General features: G+C 34.1%; 1 non-coding gene across 1 annotated transcript; it reads right to left on the minus strand.

Moving 5' to 3' along the window:
* Positions 1-1,684: 1,684 nt before the first annotated feature.
* On the minus strand, positions 1,685-1,791 carry LOC139865213 (small nucleolar RNA R71). The gene has a single exon (XR_011764732.1). It is a non-coding gene; the product is annotated as a small nucleolar RNA R71 (small nucleolar RNA).
* Between the last annotated feature and the right edge of the window lie 15,807 nt (positions 1,792-17,598).

A 17,598-nucleotide genomic window follows, 5' to 3' on the forward strand; every position in this document is an offset into this window, starting at 1 on the left:
GGAGTTATTGAACCGGACCAACCGCGACTCGTGGAGACGTCTGACACGGGCCACACAGAACCCTAACATCACATTAATTACGGAGTATATTTTAATTTTTATTATTAACACCCTAATTAGGGTTTATTTAGTTAATTAATATTAATTAATTTAGTTTTATTTATTTAATTTGTAATATTAAGTTTATTTAGTTTTATTAATATATAAATTAATAGTTTTATAAAATAAATAATATAAAAATAATATTTTTATAAAAATTGTAATTTTTACAACTTTTAGTATATTTTTATATTTTGTCCCTTTTTATTTGTTTTTAGCGTAATATTTGTATTTTTCGTTCATTTTTAAAACATAGTTTTTGCCATAGATATTTTTATTTCTAGATTTTTAGGCTTTGCCGTAAAATCCCTTAAGTGCTTTTTCTTTAGACTAAGATATAGGTGCTTTAGAATTTTGCGACACCTTTTTAAGTTTTAGTACCTTTTTCAGACATTGCCATTTGGGATATAGTTTTTCCTGTAAGCTTTAATATTTTTAGACGCCTTTTACCTATGTATCAATTATCATTCCAATTAGTAATCTCAATTTGCGATTATAATTTTAAGTTAGTGGTAGTAATAAGGTTGGGTTAATCGAGTGTTTTTAAGTTCTATAAGTCAATTTTTTTTTCTTTCGTATTTTTCAACCCTTTTCTTTTTCGACGCACTATTTTTCTTTCTTATTTCTCGCTATTCTAGTTTTAGGACATAGATTTTTATTCTACTTCTTATCTAAATTTCTTAAAATTACGAAAATTTATTTTAAGTAGTTAAATTGATAGACATCAAAATTTTCTGGTTCGTAGTAATAGTTGGATTTGTACGTGGACCGGGTTATTGGAGCCAAAAAGTCCTCAATTATATTGACACCAAACGAATCCTGCCCCTCTGCTGCATCTTTTGGCTATTCGAAACGTGGGCAAAATCAGAAAAGTCTTTTGATTGGATAACTTATATAATTTTTCTTTCCTTTTAAAAACTAATAGGATATTCAGTGAATGCACCGAGCAAGACGTTCACACCCTTTTGTACGTTCACCACCTGTAACTAGATCAAGACATCTAGCTAATATTGTCGCCGTTGATAATCCATTTTTTGAACCCGACCTCACAATTGAGAATCCGAAGAATATTCAGGGACGATTCATAGATCCTGAACCATTAATTTTTCCTTCGGAACCACCAATCATTCAAACAGAGATTGTTGAGGAACGAACCATTAAATCAGAATCCTCTAGTGATTCAGATTCAACAAATTCAATTATGGAAGTAACGGAACCTTTAAGTATGGAAGACTGAATGAGAGCTAAACGTACTGGCCAAGGTCAAGCAATTACTCATCCTGACATTAATGCGCCAGATTATGAAATCAAAGGACAAATTCTACACATGGTGACTAATCAATGCCAATTTAGTGGTGCGCCGAAGGAAGATCCAAATGAACATCTTCGTACCTTTAATAGGATCTGCACACTATTTAAAATAAGAGAAGTTGAGGATGAACAGATATATCTCATGTTATTTCCCTGGACTTTAAAAGGAGAAGCCAAAGATTGGTTGGAATCGTTACCTGAAGGGGCGATTGATACATGGGACGTTTTAGTTGAAAATTTTCTTAAACAATTCTTTCCGGCATCTAAAGCCGTAAGACTTCAAGGAGAAATTGTTACGTTCACACAGAAGCCAAATGAAACTCTATATGAGGCGTGGACAAGATTTGGAAACTTATTAAGAGGATGTCCTCAACATGGTTTAGATACCTGTCAAATAGTACAAATATTCTACCAAGGATGCGACATCACTACAAGGAAAGACATAGATATTGCAGCTGGTGGTTCCATTATGAAGAAAACCAAAACTGATGCTTACAAAATTATTGATAACACTGCTTCCCACTCACATGAGTGGCACCAAGAAAAAGATATCGTTAGATCATCTAAAGCAGCTAGAGCCGATTCTAGCCATGACTTAGATTCCATTTCCGCAAAGATAGATGCTGTCGAGAGACGAATGGAAAAGATGACTAAGGATATTCACTCAATACGAATTAGTTGTGAGCATTGTGGAGGACCACATTTGACAAAAGATTGTCTCAGTATTGAATTAACAATGGAACAAAGAGAGAATGTTTCATATCTAAACCAAAGGCCTGGAAATAATTATCAGAATAATTATCAACCGCCAAGACCAATTTACAATCAAAACCAGAATTATAATCGAAATATTCCATACAACAACCAACAAGGTCCTAACAATCAACAAGTATCCAATAATACTTACAATCAGCAAAGACCTAATTTTCAAAACAAACCACCACAAACCGATGATAAAAAGCCGAATTTAGAAGATATGATGACAAAGCTAGTTGAAACTCAAACGCAGTTTTTCACATCTCAAAAACAAACTAATGAACAAAATGCTCAAGCATTTAGAAATCAACAAGCTTCTATTCAAAACTTGGAACAAGAAGTAAGTAACCTAGCAAGGTTAATAGGTGAAAGAAAACCGGGAAGTTTACCTAGTGATATAAATGCTAACCCCCGGAATGAAACAGCTAAAGCCATTACCACAAGAAGTGGTACAACACTTAAACCACCTGAAATACCTGTAACTTCTGATGAAGCTATTCCTACTTCACAAGGACCACAACCTGATCAGATAAGGAAAAAGAACCGGTAGTTGAAAAGGTTAATGAAGATAACACAGCTAAGGATAAACCTTATGTTAAACTATACCAACCACCACTTCCTTACCCAAGTAAAATGAAAAAAGAAAAACTTGAAGCCGAGAAATCCAAATTCTTGGATATGTTTAAACAAATAAATGTCAATCTTCCTTTCATTGATGTGATTTCAGGAATGCCTAGATATGCTAAATTTCTGAAAGATCTAATCTCAAATAGAAAGAAAATGGAAGAACTCTCGGCTGTTACTATGAATGCTAATTGTTCAGCAGTGCTGTTGAATAAGATATCAGAAAAATTATCTGATCCAGGAAGTTTCACAATTCCATGTTTTCTGGGTAGTCTTAGTTCAATAGAAGCATTGGCAGACTTAGGTGCTAGTATAAATTTAATGCCGTATTCACTATACACTAAACTAGACCTTGGAGAATTGAAACCAACAAGAATAAATATACAACTAGCAGATCGATCAATAAAATATCCTAGAGGGATAATGGAGAACATGCTAGTTAAAGTTGGTACTTTAGTATTTCCAGTAGATTTTGTTGTTCTGGACATGGAAGAAGATTCTCAAGTTCCTCTCATATTAGGAAGACCATTCTTAAACACGGCTAAAGCAATGATAGATGTGTTTGGTAAGAAACTGACTCTAAGTATAGAGGATGAGAGTGTTACCTTTTCAGTTGATAGAGCAATGCAACAACTGCAATCTGTAGATGATACATGTTATTATATTCAAACTATAGATTCACATGCAGAATTGTTAGAAGAATTTTCAGAATTACAAGGAACAGGAGAATGTTCTTTAGGAGAAGGTAATGAACCAATTGATGAAGCTGAAATGTTAGCTACACTAATAGCTAATGGATATGAACCAACAACAGAAGAAATTCAAATGCTAAAAGAAGAAGACAGATATCGATACAAATCATCGATAGAAGAACCTCCAACATTAGAGTTAAAGCCACTTCCAAACCATTTGGAATACGCTTATTTACATGGTGAATCTGAATTACCTGTAATAATATCGTCTTCTCTTACTGAAAATGAGAAATCACAACTCATTTCTGTGTTGAAAGCTCATAAACCAGCCATTGCATGGAAGATTCATGATATTAAAGGAATAAGTCCTTCGTATTGCACAAATAAAATCCTTATGGAAGAAGGTCATAAAACGTATGTGCAACGCCAACGAAGACTAAATCCTAATATGCAAGATGTAGTAAAAAAGGAAATTATTAAACTGCTAGATGCAGGTCTAATTTATCCAATTTCTGATAGTCCATGGGTAAGCCCAGTTCAATGCGTGCCTAAGAAGGGTGGCATGACTGTCATCACAAATGAAAAAAATGAGCTTATTCCTACTAGGACTATAATAGGATGGCGTGTGTGTATTGATTATAGAAAATTAAATGACGCCACCAGAAAAGATCACTTTCCCTTACCTTTTATTGATCAAATGTTGGAAAGATTAGCCGAAAATAGTTATTATTGTTTTCTTGATGGATTTTCCGGATATTTTCAAATTCCAATAGCACCCGAAGATCAAGAGAAAACTACGTTCACGTGCCCTTATGGTACTTTTGCTTACAAACGCATGCCATTTGGACTTTGCAACGCCCCTGCAACCTTTCAAAGGTGTATGATGGCGATTTTTCACGACATGATAGAAGAATGCATGGAAGTTTTCATGGATGACTTTTCAGTCTTCGGTGATACTTTTGAAACATGTCTAGCTATTCTTGAACGAATGCTGATTAGATGCGAACAATCAAATCTAGTTCTTAATTGGGAGAAATGCCATTTCATGGTTAAAGAAGGCATCGTTCTTGGACATAAAATTTCAAAAGAAGGAATTGAAGTGGATAGAGCTAAAGTAGATGTAATTGCTAAACTTCCACATCCCACCAATGTTAGAGGAGTTAGGAGTTTTCTAGGGCATGCCGGTTTTTACCAACGTTTCATAAAAGATTTTTCTAAAATTGCAACTCCTATGAATAAACTCCTAGAAAAAGATGCTCCATTCATCTTTTCAGATGAATGCATCAAATCTTTTAATATTCTTAAAGAGAAACTCACTAATGCGCCAATCATGATAACACCAAATTGGAATCTACCGTTTGAACTAATGTGCGATGCAAGTGATTTTGCAATGGAAGCCGTTTTTGGACAAAGGATTGAAAAACGATTTCAACCTATATATTATGCTAGTAAGACGTTACAAGGAGCACAAACAAATTACACAACTACTTAAAAAGAACTCCTTGCTATTGTCTTTGCTTTTGACAAATTTCGTTCATATCTCGTTCTAGCAAAAACGGTGGTCTATACCGACCATTCTGCTCTTAGATACCTATTTTCGAAACAAGATGCTAAACCACGATTAATCCGTTGGATCTTACTCTTATAAGAGTTTGATATTGAAATCCGAGATAAAAAAGGAGCAGAAAATCTCGCCGCTGATCATCTTTCTCGTCTTGAAAATCCCGAATTAGAAGTTCTAAATGAATCGGCCATACAAGACAACTTTCCTGATGAATATCTATTGAAGATAGAATATAATGAATTTCCATGGTTTGCAGACTATGCAAACTATTTAGTATGTGGATTCCTTGAAAAAGGATTATCGTACCAAAAACGAAAGAAATTTTTCAGTGATATAAAACACTATTTCTGGGAAGATCCACATCTGTTTAAAAGTTGTCCAGATGGAATAATACGCTGATGCGTATTCGGAGATGAAGCTAGTAAAATTTTAAACCATTGTCACACAGGACCAACAGGAAGGCACTATGGGCCTCAACTAACAGCAAGAAAAGTTTATGATGCGGGATTCTATTGGCCTACAATTTACAAAGACGAACACCTTCTTTGCAAATCCTGTGATGCTTGTCAAAGGGCCAGAAAAATAAGTCAACGTGATGAAATGCCACAAAATGTCATTCAAGTATGTGAAGTATTTAACATTTGGGGTATTGACTTTTTGGGTCCATTTCCAAAATCTCATAATAATCTATATATTCTCGTAGCCATTGATTATGTATCTAAATGGGCGGAAGCACAAGCTCTCCCAACTAACGATGCACGAGTTGTAGTCAATTTTTTAAAACGTATTTTTGCAAGGTTTGGAACACCGAAAGCTTTAATAAGTGATCGGGGTACTCATTTCTGTAACAATCAACTTGAGAAAGTTCTCAAAAGATATGAAGTAACTCATAAAATCTCCACCGCATATCATCCACAAACAAGTGGACAAGTTGAAAATACCAACCGAGCTTTAAAACGTATTCTAGAAAAAACCGTAGGATCAAATCCGAAGGAATGGTCCATTAAATTGGAGGATGCACTCTGGGCTTTTAGAACAGCCTACAAAACTCCAATTGGAACCACACCTTTCAGACTCGTTTACGGAAAAGCATGTCATCTTCCAGTAGAAATTGAACACAAAGCATTTTGGGCTATGAAGACATGTAATCTTGATTTACATGAAGCCGGACGTCTACGATTAAGTCAATTAAACGAATTAGAAGAATTAAGACATGAAGCATACGAAAATTCGTTAATCTATAAGGAAAGAACGAAGAAATGGCATGATAAAAGAATCAGAAGTTCAAAAGAATTTAAAGAAGGAGACAGAGTTCTTCTTTTCAATTCACGATTCAAGCTATTTCCTGGAAAATTGAAATCAAGATGGTCTGGACCATTCATAGTCAAAAGAGTTTTCCCATACCGAACGATAGAATTAATAAATTCAAATGGGATTGAATTTAAGGTTAATGGTCACAGAGTTAAACATTACATAGATAGTCCGATGGAAGTTGACAACGAAGTTAATCACAATTTCGATACCACAGCTAACTAAGTGTGGGGAGAATCAAGTCTTTAAAGGATAATATGTATTTCTGTTAGAGTTAGATTTTCTGTTTTCGTGTAGTTCTCGAAAATGGAACCCGAATGGTCTTTCCCTAGCAGACCCTAAAGAACTAGTCTTCTCCCCCCATTCTGAATTTTTATTTTTTTTTAGGAAATGAAGACTTCCTGTGAACTAAACCATGGTCTAATGCTACACGCTTTGATCACTAAACGTAATAATGACACACTTCCGAGTGAAATAGTATCAGTAATCAGAGAAAGATTGGACGGAGTAAGAAAAGAATCCAGATGCGAAGATAATAAGTTACAATTTGGTAAAGGAAAATCAAAATCCGCAGCGAAAAAAGAGCACGACACCTTGAAAGATGTCACAAATGCGGAAAATGGTCAATGGAGGTAAATGTTCAAATAATCAAACCTATTCAAACACCGAATTTGTTAGTTTATGCAGAGACGGACCGTTCATATGTTTAGAAGAAAAAAACACTGAATGCTCGAGGTTACGCCTTTGTAGCTATGGAAAACCAATTAAACCGACTATCTTATGAGTGGGATAGATCATATCACTAAGAATACTATCTCACAGGTAAGTCTGTACAGTTTTTATTTTTTTTTATTTTCATTTTTAACCTTTTGATAATAAACGCTAATTTGTTCGCTATAAAGTATTAAATTGGTATTCGATAAAATTAGGTTTGGCGACCGAAATTATTGATATCATACAAAAATTTATTACATCACTGCGAAATTTAACGTTTATTCTTTAGGTATAAATATCTTTAATCAATCAAACCAAAATATTTCAAAATTTCATCATGAGTTAAATTAGGTCATGGAACCGAAATTACTTTACCGAAAAGAGGGGCGCATATTTTTGATAATATTTGATTGATTAAAGTGGGATAAAAGCCAAAAAGATTTTTAATTTTATTTTTACTGTGTTTTTAAAATTAATATTAAAATAATATTGTAAACTTTTTAAAATCAATATACTTAAAATTGTAAATATTTGAAAAATTAATATTTTTAATATAAGTTTGCATGTATAAAAACAAAAATATAATTTAAGTTTGGTATGAATTTATAATATTAATTTTTAAATTAAGTTTGGTGTGAATTTTTAACTTTTAAAATATGAATTTTTAATTTTATGCATTTTAAATTTAAGTGGTGTGAATTTAAAAACTAAAATTTACTTTATTTCGCTAAGTTAAAAATATGATTTTTAAAATTCGTCGTAAGTTGAAGACTAGGTCTTTAAACCGAAATTGCTTTACCCGAGGGAGGGACGGGAAATTTTATTATCATTATTTTTAATCTTATTGACTTAAAGTATGCCAAAAACATTTAAAAAACCCAAAAATCTTAGCTTTTAAAACAATCGCTACAAAAAAGACAAATTTTAAAATTTTGTCGAGGGACGAACTAAGACATCGATCCGAAACGACCTCGTCCTAAATAACAAGGGAAACAAAATTTTAAAATTAATTACTTAATTGTTTTATAAGTTATAGATAGTTAAAAAAAAAAAAAAAAAAATCAAACACCGCGACTCGCGGAGTTTGAAAGAGTCAAACACCGCAAGTCGCGGAGTTTCAAAAATACAAAAAAAAAAAATAAAAGGGCCGAACAGATCAGTCTGCACACTACCACACACATAAAACTGCGAAAAATACCGAAAATCACCTCTAAAATCCGAATTTTTTCACCAAAAATCATCACATTTTTTACTAAAATCATGTTTAGAAGGATGCTATCAAGGAATTACTCAAGAAAACGGTAAATTTCTACATCTAAACACCATTTAATCCGAAAGTTAGTGTTCTTAAGCAATTTTTTACCCAATTCGATTTTGATACTTTTTAGTGTAATTATGCTTAAATTGCTTATGTATTATGCTTGTATAACCTAGATTGATGCTATTTAACATGATTAGAAGCCTTAAACTTCAAATTTTGAGTAATCTAGGTTTTGTGTTCTTGAGCAATTTGGGGTTTTTTTTTATATAAACAGGTTATGGCCGATTTTTGTCATGAATTGTTGCTAAATTAAGTAGTGTAACATGTTTAGGTAGTTAAATGATCCAAACTTTGAGCCTAAACATGATTTTGAGAATTAAAGTGGACTTTTTCAAGTCTAAAATTCATGAACTTGATTTTTAAGAGATAATGCCATTTGAAATTTGTTTAATTGCTAGTAATGATTATTTTGACATGTTATTTAAGTTGAATGCTTATGAACTTGGCGAACATTTTCGTATATGCTTATTTGAAAAAGTGTAGATTTGATAAAAATATGAAAATGAGCTTAAGTTTGATATAAATTGAACATGTCATTGTAATTATTTTGATTGATGATTTTGCTGACACTAATGCATATTTGGATGCACAAAAATTGTGTTTGATGTGTTTTGCAGACTGAAAGGGGTGAATCTTCATCCCAAGCTCGCAATGCTCCTGCTGAGAATGCGGAACAACAGGAGGTGGATAACTACTACAAACAAGATATACCTCATCCAGTCATGACATTTTCATATATGCACTTGGAAGAGTTGCACCCGAACTTGAGATTTGACAGACGTTGGATAGATTATCCAAAATACCAAAGGGGTTTGCATACTCTTCATTCTAAAGCTGTTGAAGTACCTAGGGTAATAGAATGGACACCGTTAGAAGCTGTAGAATTAGCCGGGTCAATTAGAGAATTACTTACATAGAGGTATGGTAATTCTACTTTTAATGATTGGGTACGATTATTTAGCATATGTAGACCTGTATATAAAGTATGGTGTGAAGAATTATTGTGTAGTATAGAAATAAATGATCGGGTAGTTAGTTTAACCGATCGATCTTTTATTAGATTTTGGTTAGGAGGTTCGATGCGCCACATGTCTTTACTAGACATGGCTCAGGCCTTACGTATATATACGCCTGAGGAGTTAGCATCTGCCGATTCTAGAGGGTTGATATTAAATGGTAGAAAGATTGATGAAAATTTTGATACACATGGTGTATGGAGTCAAATGACTAGCCATCACTGATTTAAAGGGGGAAATTACTATTATTTGGATATAGATAGAGCAGAGTTAAGAGTAATTCATAGGTTTTTAGCTAATTCGATTACACAAAGAGGTAAGAATAAGGAAAAGGTAAATGAACAGGATTTGTTTTACCATATGTGTATTCGAGACCCATAAAGCGCTGTAAGTATACCGTATTGTGTGGGTTATTATTTATCAGCTATGGTTAGAGGGATGAGACCGCACAGTATAATAGGAGGTGGTATATTTATTACTTTGATTGCTGAATATCTCGGTGTGGATATAAGTCTGGGGGATTACTAATCGAAGAACCAGAACCCCACGATACAATTGGTTTAAATGTATACCATGGTGCTAAAGTTTTGAAGAGGCAAAATAACGCCGCAGTACGATATAATGGTAGACATCCACAGGTTGAGAGAAACCAACAGCCAGGTAATGTGGGAGGGGGAAATGAAATGATAGAAATGCAAAGGTTTATAGCTTCACAAGAGTACGAAAATGCTAGACATCGAGCATTTGAAAATTGGCAAGTTCATCAAAACCAAATCATAGCTTATTGCCAACAAATAGGTAGAAACTATATTCCTACTCCATCGCCCGTATTTCCTCCCTGGTCTATAGAGATCCAACCACCGTATCCTACGTATAACCCAGCCGAAGCATTCTTTAACACATATGGTTATGCATGGAACCCCTACTGGTATCAGTATCATCCCTAGTCTACTTAGTTTTATTTATTTTATTATTTGTAATGTTGATACATTTAATACTTATGTTAATATTGTAATAGTTTTTATAATTTTCTAACTTTTATTATTAGATTTTAATAAATTTTGAATGTGGGGTAATATACCAAACTTCAAAAATATGTATATATGTTTGCAGTTTATCTTATGTACACAACAGGGAAAAACAACGCATTTTCAAAGACTGGCATTAAGTTCAGCAAAAGCAACTAATTTTGACGACAAGATGCAAAATATATGTGAAATAACAAGACGGAATGAACAAATGATATGCACCATTTATCATTCAGAAAACAAACGCCAATATGTTTGGAAACTTTGGTAAAATTTAATCATTTTTCTACGCTAATCACCCTCAATAATTTAAATTGTTACTGATTTCTTAAAAAGGAAGGCATTGCAAGATCTTAAGTGTAGGAAGGGGTTAAATTCTTTCGGATTTTTATCTTAAACACTTGGTTACCATTAAAAATACTAGTAAAGCAGTAGTTGTATTAGAATCTAGTGCTCTCTGATAATAAAGAACAGCCCTAGTCTTATATACTGACTACCCAATTCTAGTAAAATTTTTCAAAATTTTCAATTAAATGAACTCAAAATCATGTTTATACATATTTATGAATGATAAAACTAGGTTTTAACACCGAAATTATTGTTACCTCGGAAAGGACATAAATTGAGAAACAAACCAAAATGTTAAAATTCATTTAAAATGGAATAGAGGACAATAAAAAGGAAAATAAAAGCCAAGTGTGGGAAAATTTACCAAGATATTTTAAACATATGTCACATATTTCTGTAACAAATAACTGAAAATACTTTTGCTTTGGACTAAACTAAACTGTTTTACCCGATGAAAGAAAAGAAGAGATGGATCTACACGATGAATCAATTCCATCATTAAAAGGAAGTAAAGTCTTCCGAAAAAGAAACGCGCTTCTTGATTTAGGTCAGGAAGTTGTCATCCAGACCAGCTGTAGGTTGACGAAAAATCTAGAAAAGTCATCTCTAAAATCAGCAGGAAATCCACGGACCTCAGCATAAAACAGGGTCGCCAAGTGGTCAGATTTATCCTAGCCATGAGAAGGATTTATCTTGTATAATGGGGGGGACACCGTGCAAATTAGCTTGATAAGATTAATGAATCAGATCCCCAGAAAGGATAATCTCCTTAAAGATTAAAAATTAGCTTTTAAGACTGGTATTACTCAATCCTTGAGATTGACCTTAAAGATTGAGAATTCAAACTCATGGAATTCAATGATATCTAAACTCGAGCTTGAACGAGAAAATATTTTGATCAAAAATTACAAACCGATTTGTTTTCTGAAAACCCATTTTCAATGCGTTCATTACCATTGAACGTAAAATCCTAGGAATTCATCTGGAATTCATTAGGTCACCTGAACCAAATCGGGTGTCAACCGTAAGAACGGTGGTTGCATAGCATGGTCAAAGATAGGACCTTGTGCCAGACCAAAAAATTATAAGGGTGAGCTTTACTATTGCTCCTACAAAGGATAGTAATTGCGTCCGACACGTTATAGACCATAATTAAAAGCATGTCAGGGGACATTGCCTTAACAGTTGCTTGTTCAACGCTTTCCTTTACAACCGTACGGTAGTTTATCGAAAGGTAATATACGGAGCAAGTATACTGGACGTGTTGCTTTCCTAATACAAGGTTAGCAAGTGGGTGACACAAAACCGCAAGTTTTGAGCTAAAATTTTCAAATCTGAAACCCACCAAACCCACAAAAATATTTTGCAAACACCGGTGAAGGGTTATTCTGGAAAACTTATCTAGGGTAAAAGCTAGATTAAAATTTTTAAAAGATCAAATGTTTTCATAAAGATCCAATTTCCTTAAAGGATCTAAATTTTATAGTCATGTGGGATTGTAAACCATATCGTTACTACCATTGTTTATACCGCCGTATAGAAATCACTGATGTACAAAGTGTGAAGAATAAAGAAGTGATTCTAGTATTTCAAGACTATATTGCTTTAGGACAAGCAACACTCAAGTGTGGGAATATTTGATAATGCTAAAAACGAACATATATTTCATAGCATTATTCCTCAAGAAAGACAAGCTTTTAGTTGCAATTGTTCTATTTACAAGTAATATTCGTTTAAAATAATAAAAGGTGAAGACAAAAGACAGATTCGACGAATTGAAGACGCAAACGACCAAAAAGCTCAAAAGTACAAAATACAATCAAAGAGGTTCCAATTATTGATAAGAAACGTCTCGAAATTACAAGAGTACAAGATTCAAAACGCAAAGTACAAGATATTAAATTATTCGCAAAGACGTTCGAAAATCCGAAACCGGGACCAGAGTCAACTCTCAACGCTCGACGCAACGGACTAAAAATTACAAGTTAACTATGTATATAAATATAATATAATATATAATTAATTATATAAATTATATATATATTATATTTATATAATAATCTGTCGGCAAGAAAGGCTCCAAAATGGTGTGAGCTGTAAAATCGAACTCCGCGACTTGCGGAGTTCAAAGAGGGAAAAGACCGCGACTCGCAGATCTCACCTGGACTCAAATCCCTATAAAAGCAAACGCAGTTTGATTGCAAAAATATCCAAAAAAATTCAATCTCTCTCTATATATGTATACGTAAATATATATAATTTATATTTTAATTTTAATTTTAATTTTAAATTCTAATAATAAGGGTATGTTAGCGAATGTTGTAAGGGTGTAAGTCGAAATTCTGTCCGTGTAACGCTACGCTATTTTTAATCATTGTAAGTTATGTTCAACCTTTTTAATTTAATGTCTCGTAGCTAAGTTATTATTATGCTTATTTAAAACGAAGTAATCATGATGTTGGGCTAATTACTAAAATTGGGTAATTGGGCTTTGTACCATAATTGGGGTTTGGACAAAAGAACGACACTTGTGGAAATTAGACTATGGGCTATTAATGGGCTTTATATTTGTTTATCTAAATGATAGTTTGTTAATTTTAATATAAAGATTTACAATTGGACGTCCCTATAAATAACCATATACACTCAATCGGACATGATGGGCGGGATATTTATATGTACGAATAATCGTTCATTTAACCAGACACGGGAATGGATTAATAGCCACTAGAATTATTAAAACAGGGGTGAAATTATGTACAAGGACACTTGGCATAATTGATAACAAAGTATTAAAACCTTGGGTTACACTCAGTCGACATCCTGGTGTAATTATTAAACAAAGTATTAAAATCTTGTTACAGTTTAAGTCCCCAATTAGTTGGAATATTTGACTTCGGGTATAAGGATAATTTGACGAGGACACTCGCACTTTATATTTATGACTGATGGACTGTTATGGACAAAAACCAGACGGACATATTAAATAATCCAGGACAAAGGACAATTAACCCATGGGCATAAAACTAAAATCAACACGTCAAACATCATGATTACGGAAGTTTAAATAAGCATAATTCTTTTATTTCATATTTAATTTCCTTTATTTTATATTTAATTGCAATTCTAATTATCGCACTTTTATTTATTGTTATTGTATTTAATTGCACTTTTAATTATCGTACTTTTTAATTATCGCACTTTTATTTATCTCAATTTCATTATCGTTATTTACTTTACGCTTTAAATTAAGTCTTTTATTTATTTTTAATATTTTACATTTGGTTTTAACTGCGACTAAAGTTTTTAAAATCGACAAACCGGTCATTAAACGGTAAAAACCCCCCTTTATAATAATAATATTACTTATATATATATTTGTATTTTTATAAATTTAAACTAATATAGCGTTAAGCTTTGTGAAAAATATTCCCTGTGGAACGAACCGGACTTACTAAAAACTACACTACTGTACGATTAGGTACACTGCCTATAAGTGTTGTAGCAAGGTTTAAGTATATCCATTCTATAAATAAATAAATATCTTGTGTAAAATTGTATCATATTTAATAGTATATCCTTGTAAAATATAAGCTATTTTATATACACCTCGCATAACATCAGCATACATGATTGACCCAATGGCAGACGCATATGAGACTTTCTTCATTCTCTCCTGTTCATCTTTCGTGGTGGGGCACTGAGATGAACTGAGAAGTGTTCCCTTTTGAATAGGTACCAAACCTTTCTTAGAGTTCTCCATCTTGAACCTTTTCAAGATCTTTTCAATGTATGCACTTTGATTCAAACCTATCAGTTTCTTGGATCTATCCCTGTAGATCTCAATCCCCAAAACGTATTGTGCTTCTCCAAGATCCTTAATAGAGAAGCATTTACTTAGCCAAGTTTTAATACCTTCCATTGCCGGAATATCATTCCCAAATAATAATATATCATCCACATATAATACAAGGAACATGATAATGCTCCCACTAGCTTTCTTGTATACACAAGCTTCATCACCATTTTTAATGAAGCCAAATTTCTTGGCCTCCTCATTAAAACGATGATTCCACATTCTAGATGCTTGTTTCAATCCGTAGATTGACTTCTTTAACTTGCATACCTTTTTAGGATATTTCGGATCAACAAAACCCTCAGGCTGAACCATATAGACATCTTCCTCAAGATGTCCGTTTAGGAAAGCGGTCTTGACATGCATCTGCCATATTTCATAATCATAATGAGCAGCAATGGCAAGTAATATCCTAATAGACTTTAGCATTGCCACAGGCGAAAAAGTTTCATCATAGTCAACCCCTTGAGTTTGAGTGAAACCTTTTGCTACAAGTCTAGCTTTATATGTATCCAAGTTTCCATGTATGTCGGTTTTCATTTTGAAAAGCCATTTACAATCAACTAGCCTTGAGCCAGTAGGTTGTTCAACAAGTTCCAAACTTGGTTTTCATACATGGATTGCATCTCAGCATTCATGGCTGCCTGCCATTTATCCTTATCAATCCTTGATAAGGCATTTTGGTAGTTTGCTGGTTCATCCAAATCAACCACATAGCAACCATCCATGAGAAACCCATATCTCTCAGGAGGATTACTAAGTCTACCAGATCTGCGAACTACTTGTGTATTTTGATCATCCATTTAATCACTCACAACATTTTCATGTTGAGTGCTAGTGTTAACCAATTGTGTATCATCTACTCGATCTTGAACCTCTTCAAGATCTATCTTCCTTTCACCATCACCTTCTATTAGGAACTTAGTTTCAAGGAATTCAGCCTTTCGAGTAACAAATACATTTTGCTCGGTTGGATAATAGAAATAGTATCCCATATCATCCTTGGGATATCCTATGAAGATACACTTCCTGGATCGAGCATTCAACTTATTAGGGACGTAACGCTTAGGTTAAGCTTCACATCCCCATACCTTTAAGTATGATAGAGATGGAGGTTTTCCAAACCACATCTCATAAGGAGTTCATTCCACTTTCTTGGTCGGGGCCATATTTAGAATACGAGCCGCGGAGCATAGACAATAACCCCAAAATGATAGAGGTAACAAGCTTCTAGCCATCATAGATCGAACCATATCCATTAGGGTTCGGTTCCTCCTTTCGAAAACTCCATTAAGTTGGGGTGTTCCAGGAGGAGTGAGTTGCGAGATAATCCCACAACCTTTAAGATGATCTCGGAAAGCATCGCTTAGGTATTCACCTCCTCTATCGGTACGAAGTACCTTGATTGTCTTATTGAGTTTATTTTGTACTTCATTTTGATATTCCTTGAATGCTTCAAAAGTTTCGTCCTTATGTCTTAACAAGTAGACATATCCGAAACGACTAAAGTCATCAATGAAAGTGACGAAGTATCTTTCATCTTTCCTAGTCATGGGCTTAAAGGGTCCACATACATCCGAATGTATTAATCCCAATAAGTCTTTAGCCCTTTCATAGGTCCCTTTGAAAGGTGCTTTAGTCATTTTGCCTTGTAAACAAGATTCACATACATCAAATGATTCTAGTTCATTTGATTTCAAAAGTCCATTCTTTTGAAGTGTATGCATTCGATTCTTGTTTATGTGACCAAGGCGGCAATGCCATAAGTAGGAATCACTCAAATCCCTTTTGAGTTTCTTGGTGTTTGCATGGAACATTGAGCTATTGTATAATGTGTCATCATGAACCAATTCATAAATACCATTTGAAGGCGAAGACTTGAAATAGAACACATTATCTAAAGAAACATGGATATCATCATTAATGAAATTAAGGTTAAAACCATATTGTTTCAAACGGGATACAGAAATAATGTTTCGTGATAAATCGGGTGCATACAAAACATTTTTCAAAATAAGCTCCAAACCACTTGGAAGCTTCAAAACAAAGTCTCCATGAGCTTTCACTTGTACCTTTGCTCCATTTCCCATGAAGAGACTTGTTGTCCCCGCATCTTGATTACTTCTTTTGAACCCCTGCAAAGAATTGCAAATATGAGTTCCACATCCTGTGTCTAATACCCATATATTAGAAGAAGTAATACTAAGCTCAATGTATACCATATATACATTACCTGAGGTTTGCCCTGCATCCCTCTTTTCCTTCAACTCCTTAAGGTAGACCGGGCAGTTGCGTTTCCAGTGACCCATTTCACCGCAACCAAAGCACGGATCTTCCTTGGGGTTAGCCTTTCCGGCAACCTTTTGCTTCTTGTTGATGTTGGTTGGGGTAACCATCTTCCCTTTTCCCTTGCCCTTGCCTTGGTAGGTGGGTTCTTTCCTCTTAGCCGCCTTCGACTTAGAAGTGTTATTGTTTTTGGACCCGCCTTCATTGATCGTAAACACTGATGAAGCCCTTTTACCTATGCTTGCTTCTGCCGTCTTAAGCATGGCATGTAATTCGCCAATGCTCTTATCCCATCCATTCATGTTGTAATTCATTACAAATGTGTCAAACCTCTTTGACAAGGAATTAAGGATAAGGTCTGTGGCTAATTCATTAGACACGTTGCAGTTTAGACAGTTTGCTCGATCAATTAGGCTTTTCATCTTAAGGACATAAGATGAAACGGATTGGGAGTCGTCCATCCAACATGCATGAAGCGCTCGGACCATTTCAAAGCGCTCGACACGAGCTTGTTGAAGGAACATCTCCTTCAACTGTGTGATCATGTCATATGCGCTATGATGCTCAAAATCCTTTTGGAGTTCGGGTATCATAGTCCCAAGCATGAGGCAAGAAACTTGCAATGAATCGGTGAAATATTTCTCCCAATAAGCCATGCCTTCTGTATCATCC

This window comes from Rutidosis leptorrhynchoides, chromosome 8 (assembly GCF_046630445.1).
Source record: "Rutidosis leptorrhynchoides isolate AG116_Rl617_1_P2 chromosome 8, CSIRO_AGI_Rlap_v1, whole genome shotgun sequence".
NCBI lineage: Eukaryota > Viridiplantae > Streptophyta > Magnoliopsida > Asterales > Asteraceae > Rutidosis > Rutidosis leptorrhynchoides.